Consider the following 6996-nt stretch of genomic DNA (forward strand, 5'->3'; position numbering starts at 1 on the left):
TTTTAGGGATTGTTACGAAAGGGGCTTAAAATAAAACGGCGAATATCATAATGCCCCTCTATTGATCTGTGGTGCAGCCTCATTTGGAATATGGAGGACAGTTCTGGCCGCCGTGTCTCAAAACGGGCACTGCAGAGCTGGGAAAAGTACAGAAGAGGGCAACAAAGTCCATTGAGGGCTGGCCCGTAGCTAACATGGGGCCCATTGGGGCCTGGCCCCCTAGTATTTCTTCTGGGCCCCCTCCCTCCTGGGCTGCCCCCAAAGTACTCCAACATACCACCTGCACTGTACTTTCATTTAATTAGCTGGTGGTCCCCCCGAGGCCCTCTCCTGAAGAATTCCCTAGCTACGGGGCTTCTTTACGAGGAAAAGCTGAAGAGTCGCTGGAACTTTTCAGTTTAGGACAGATATGACAGAGGGGGGACATGAGAGAGGCTTATAAATTTACCTACAGGGTGGAGAGACTTAACAAAGAGAACTTTTTCTCCCTCTCCCAAAAGACTCGCACTCAAGGGCATCCAATGAAGCTGATGGGCAGTAGGTTCGGGATGGACAAAAGGAAATACTACTTTACACACAGAGAGTGATTGAAATGTGGTATTTCCTGCCAGAGGATGGAGTGATGGCCACAGGAATAAACAGCTTTGAAAGGGGATTAGGTAGATTCATGGAGGAGAAGTCTTATCAACGGCTACTGGCCATGGCGGCCAAAAGGAACCTCCACATTCAGAGGCACTAAACCGCTGAATCCCAGAGCCAGGAGGAGGCAACATCAGGTGGAAGCCTCAGCCTCCCTGCCCTGTCGCTGGCCCTCCAGAGGAACTGGCTGGCCCCTGGGAGAGACGGGAGGCTGGACTGGAGGGACCCTCCCTGGGCTGGCCCAGCAGGGCTCTTCTGGTGTCCTTCTCAGAGGAAGGCCTCGGCCTCTCTGCCCTGGCGCTGGCCCTCCAGAGGAACTGGCTGGCCCCTGGGAGAGACGGGAGGCTGGACTGGAGGGACCCTCCCTGGGCTGGCCCAGCAGGGCTCTTCTGGTGTCCTTCTCAGAGGAAGGCCTCGGCCTCTCTGCCCTGGCGCTGGCCCTCCAGAGGAACTGGCTGGCCCCTGGGAGAGACGGGAGGCTGGACTGGAGGGACCCTCCCTGGGCTGGCCCAGCAGGGCTCTTCTGGTGTCCTTCTCAGAGGAAGGCCTCGGCCTCTCTGCCCTGGCGCTGGCCCTCCAGAGGAACTGGCTGGCCCCTGGGAGAGACGGGAGGCTGGACTGGAGGGACCCTCCCTGGGCTGGCCCAGCAGGGCTCTTCTGGTGTCCTTCTCAGAGGAAGGCCTCGGCCTCTCTGCCCTGGCGCTGGCCCTCCAGAGGAACTGGCTGGCCCCTGGGAGAGACGGGAGGCTGGACTGGAGGGACCCTCCCTGGGCTGGCCCAGCAGGGCTCTTCTGGTGTCCTTCTCAGAGGAAGGCCTCGGCCTCTCTGCCCTGGCGCTGGCCCTCCAGAGGAACTGGCTGGCCCCTGGGAGAGACGGGAGGCTGGACTGGAGGGACCCTCCCTGGGCTGGCCCAGCAGGGCTCTTCTGGTGTCCTTCTCAGAGGAAGGCCTCGGCCTCTCTGCCCTGGCGCTGGCCCTCCAGAGGAACTGGCTGGCCCCTGGGAGAGACGGGAGGCTGGACTGGAGGGACCCTCCCTGGGCTGGCCCAGCAGGGCTCTTCTGGTGTCCTTCTCAGAGGAAGGCCTCGGCCTCTCTGCCCTGGCGCTGGCCCTCCAGAGGAACTGGCTGGCCCCTGGGAGAGACGGGAGGCTGGACTGGAGGGACCCTCCCTGGGCTGGCCCAGCAGGGCTCTTCTGGTGTCCTTCTCAGAGGAAGGCCTCGGCCTCTCTGCCCTGGCGCTGGCCCTCCAGAGGAACTGGCTGGCCCCTGGGAGAGACGGGAGGCTGGACTGGAGGGACCCTCCCTGGGCTGGCCCAGCAGGGCTCTTCTGGTGTCCTTCTCAGAGGAAGGCCTCGGCCTCTCTGCCCTGGCGCTGGCCCTCCAGAGGAACTGCTTGGCCACTGTGTTAGGCGGGATGATGGACTAGATGGACCCCCAGTGGTCTGACCGAGCAGGGTTCTTCTGATGGTCTTACCTCTAGGTATTTCCCAGCCTGTATTTGGCAACCCTATGTTCCAGTGATCATAAGGCAGTGATCCTAAGTAAGGCAGTGATCCAGTGAGCCTAAGGCACCCAGTGAGCCTAAGGCACCCAGTTCCCTGCACCCAGCACGTCTCCAGCCACTAGCCGTCCTCTGAATAATCCACAGACCCGGGGGGGAGGGGGAACACGCTGGCAGAATCTCAGCTCTCGGTAACCCATTTCCTAACTATAGGATAGTGTACAAAAATGTGTTTTTTGTCCAAAGAAGTGGACTGCACCTCTGCTTTGCTCCACAGGCAGAGAGCAACTCCAGAGTGTCTTTCGACCCATCCTTTCGCCACTCAGATCATCATTAAATGTGTAAGCCACCCCTACCCCACTCCCCCTTCTGCTGCCACCACCCAAATCTTGAGCTGCACAGGATGTGCCCCCTAAAAGAAGAAGAAGATATTGGATTTCAACCCCACCCTTCCCTCGGAGTCTCAGAGCAGCTGACAAACTCCTTTCCCTTCCCCTCCCCACAACAGACACCCTGGGAGGCAGGTGGGGCTGAGAGAGCTCTTCACAGAAACTGCTCTTTTTCAAGAACCGCTATTATCAGAACTACGGCTTGCCCAAGGTCATCCAGCCAGGTGCACGTGGAGGAGTGGGGAAGCAAACCCGGTTCTCCCAGATTAGAGTCCGCACACTTAACCACTGCACCAAGCTGACTCTCATGTGACCAGGTGCTCTTTGACCTAAGACTGGGGTTCCTGGGATGGCATTTAAATCTTGCTGAGACAATCCCTGCCTCTACAACAGATGCTGAATCTGTAGCCCAGTATGACCCACTAAACAAAAGAACCAGCTAATGTCACTCCCATCTTTAAAAAGAGTTCCAGAGGAGATCCGGGAAATTATAGGCCAGTCAGTCTGTCATCGATACCGGGGAAATTGGTGGAAACCATTATTAAGGAAAGAATTAGTAGGCACATAGATGAACAAAACCTATTGAGGCAGACTCAGCATGGGTTCTGTAAGGGAAGATCTTGTCTCACTAACCTGTTAATGTTCTTTGAGGGGGTGAACAAACATGTGGACAAGGGGGATCCAATAGATATTATTTACCTTGACTTCCAGAAAGCTTTTGATAAAGTTCCTCATCAAAGGCTCCTAAGTAAGCTCAAAAATCATGGGATAGAAGGACAAGTCCTTTTATGGATCAAAAACTGGCTAGTTCATAGAAAACAGAGAGTGAGTGTAGGTGGGCAATTTTCTCAGTGGAGGGGGGTAAGCAGTGGGGTTCCGCAGGGATCAGTACTTGGTCCACTGCTTTTTAACTTGTTCATTAATGATTTGGAGATGGGAGTAAGCAGTGAAGTGGCTAAATTTGCGGATGATACAAAGTTGTTCATGGTGGTGAATACCAGTGAGGATTGTGAGGCACTCCAAAGGGATCTGTCAAGGATGGGCAAGTGGGCGTCAACATGGCAAATGGGGTTCAATGTGGCCAAGTGCAAGGTGATGCACATTGGAGCCAAAAATCCTAAATATAAATACACATTGATGGGGTCTGAACTGGCAGAGACTGAGCAAGAGAGAGATCTTGGAGTTGTAGTGGATAACTCACTGAAAATGTCGAGACAGTGTGTGACTGCAGTAAAGAAGGCCAATGCTATGCTGGGGATTATTAGGAAGGGTATTGTAAACAGATCAGCCAATATCATAATGCCGCTATATAAATCAATGGTGCGACCTCATTTGGAATACTGTGTGCAATTCTGGTCACCACACCTTAAAAAGGATATTATAGCTTTGGAAAAAGTGCAGAAAATGGCAACTCGAATGATAAAAGGGTTGGAACACTTTCCCTATGAGGAAAGGTTAAGGCGCTTAGGGCTCTTTAGCTTGGAGAAACAACGACTGAGGGGTGACATGATTGAGGTTTATAAGATTATGCATGGGAAAGAGCAGATAGAGAAAGAGGTACTTTTCTCCCTTTCTCACAATACAAGAACTCGTTGTGGGCACTCCATGAAATTGCTGAGCGGTCGGGTTAGAACGGATAAAAGGAAGTACTTCTTCACCCAAAGAGTGATTAAACACATGGAATTCACTGCCACAGGAAGTGGTGGTGGCTACAAGCATGGACGGCTTCAAAAGGGAATTAGATAAGCATATGGAGCAGAGGTCCATCAGTGGCTATTAGCCAAAAGGTATAGATAGGGACTTTGGGGTAAGTGATGCTCTGTCATCTTGGTGCTTGGGGGGGTCAACAGTGGGAGGGCTTCTGGTGTCCTGGCCCCACTGGTGGACCTCCTGATGGCACTGGTATTTCTGGCCACTGTCTGATACAGAGTGGTGGACTGGGTGGGCCACTGGCCTGATCCAACCTTGACTTCTCTCATGTTCTTATGGCTTCTTTTATGTCCTTACGTTAAGAGCAGAGGTCCATCAGTGGCTATTAGTCACAAGGTATAGATAGGAACTCTCAGTCTGGGGCAAGGGATGTTCTGCATTCTTGGTGCTTGGGGGGGGGTCAACAGTGGGAGGGCTTCTAATGTCCTGGCCCCACTGCTGGACCTCCTGATGGCACCTGGTATTTCTGGCCACTGTGTGATACAGAGTGTTGGACTGGATGGGCCTTTGGCCTGATTCAACATTGGCATCTCTTATGTTCTTGTGTTATGTGGTCTTTTAGTTTATTTTTCTTAATTTCTAACCCCTCTTTCTCCCCAGTGAGGACCCAAAGAGGCTTACACTGTTCTCCTCTCCTACATTATATCTTTGCAACAACCCTGTGAGGTAGGTGAGGCTGAGAGTGTGTGACTGGCCCAAGATCACCCAGTGAGCTTCCATGGGACAAGGGGGGATTCGAACCTGGGTTTCCCAGAGCCTAGTCTGTCACACCAGCCCTTACACCCCATTGGCTCCCACACTCGTTAGAGCAACGGGGGCTCTTCCTCAAAGGCCGCTAGCGAAGGGCCGCTCTGGAAATCAGTTGCCAGGAATTCAAGTGCAAACCATGCACAGATCTGTGCCAGCGGTCTAAAGCAGCACCACAGGGTATATTACTTAACATTTATTGCCTCGTGTGTGCCACTTCTTAATAAAGGACACAGAGCAATCCTTGTTTGGGTTGCAAACACTTTATGGATCATTGATCAACATGTCAATCAGCTATAAAGTTAAATTGGTTGTTTTCAGTTATGCAAACGGACTTCCATATATCGGCTCTTTCTCTTGCTCTGAGTTTTGTTGTTGTCAGGGGTCATTTCCTGCAGGAGTGCACAGGAGTGGAGCTCCGGCAGTAAAGAGCCCAGGGGGCGGGCACATACAACAAGCCCCGCCCCCTGCTCCCAGCAGCCCTCAGTCAGAAGCAGCCAGGTAAGCTGCAGAGTCTCCCCCCCAGCCCCCCGGTCCAAAACAGTCCGGTGGCACCTTTAAGACCAGGTTTTATTCAGGTACAAGCTCTCCCTCCTTTGTGAGGACAGATCTGCACGTCCCCCCCCACAATAGCTAGCAATCCAAAACAGTCCAGTGGAGCCTGAGCAGTGGGTGTTGCCTTCTGACACACTTCCGGTGAGGTCAGGGGGTGCAGCATATGCAAATGAGTTATGCTAATGAGCTCCTTCACCTCTTTTTTCTATGAAATGACCCCTGGTTGTCGTTCGGCTCTTTTGTTGTAAAGGTTGCAGGCCCCTGGAGTAGAGGAGGGCAACCGATCTCGAACCACCACCACCGCACACACGTGCACCTGGATTGTGAGGAAGAAGAGGGCCAAGGGATGAGCCGTCAGGCTCCAGGCACAGGATGCTTGGGTACTTGCACAATAGCTCTGGCCACAGTAAGACAGTGGTTCACCATCTCGTGCCCTGCCAGAATGTCACACCGCAAGAGACAGAGATTGCTATGAGCCAAACGGCTAGATAGTAAACCCTTCCTCTTGTAGCAGGGAGGGCTGAATGTCCGTGGAGGCAGAGGCTCCCAAGGTGAGATTATAAATTATCTGGACAGAGTAAAAAAGCTCTATTCCATCTGGAGTGGCTGTTTGGAGAGAGACAAGCCATGAAGGACTGGCCCCACTGGTGGACCTCCTGATGGCACCTGGTATTTTTGGCCACACTGTGACAGAGTGTTGGACTGGATGGGCCATTGACCTGATCCAACATTGGCTTCTCTTATGTTCTAATGAAGGACTGGGCTTTCACCTAGGGACTCCATTTTGCTTACGTAGAGAGGGGTGAAGTCCCAGCCAGGAGAACAAAGGCAATGCTGAACTTCAACTGCTGCAACTTCAAGTAATACTAGCCTGTCCTGTTTAAAACATTGTTTTGGATAAGTATCGAGTGTACGGAGAGGGGGCTGCATGGGTTCACCTTGTCTTTGTACCCTTGATCAGCCTGAATGCTTGACAAGGCTATGTGTATTCTTTTTATTCATTTATTAAACTTTTTAAATTTTTAAACCCAGACTCAACCAGTCCCAGGAAAGGAAATGGCTTGAGTTACACCACAAGAGGGAGGGCTCAGGCAACCTGGGTGGAGGGAGGCCAACTCATTCAAGAAGCAAGGGGAGCAATCATCCCAGGAAAATCAGGAAATAATCTTGTCCAAGCCCAGCAGAAGAGCACTAATCTTGGCGGGGAGAAAACAGATTCAGAGGTAAGCTCACTGAGGAGACAATAACAGAGAATGAATACCACAGGGTATTTTGAAGTTAGCAAAGATTATGTTGGCTAACAGGAGCACATAAGGGATGTCTGTTGGAATAAGGAGTTCCAGCTGGAAGTCTGTATGGATTCCAGGTTGGAGCAGCTTCACCAAATAACCTTGCATCAGGAAGGAGCCCCCAAAGGAGCAGGTTGTTGGTAATCAAGGCAGGTTATATAGGCTG

Source organism: Gekko japonicus, unplaced genomic scaffold (genome assembly GCF_001447785.1).
Source record: "Gekko japonicus isolate JY-2015 unplaced genomic scaffold, Gekko_japonicus_V1.1 scaffold1455, whole genome shotgun sequence".
Taxonomy (NCBI): Eukaryota; Metazoa; Chordata; class Lepidosauria; order Squamata; family Gekkonidae; genus Gekko; species Gekko japonicus.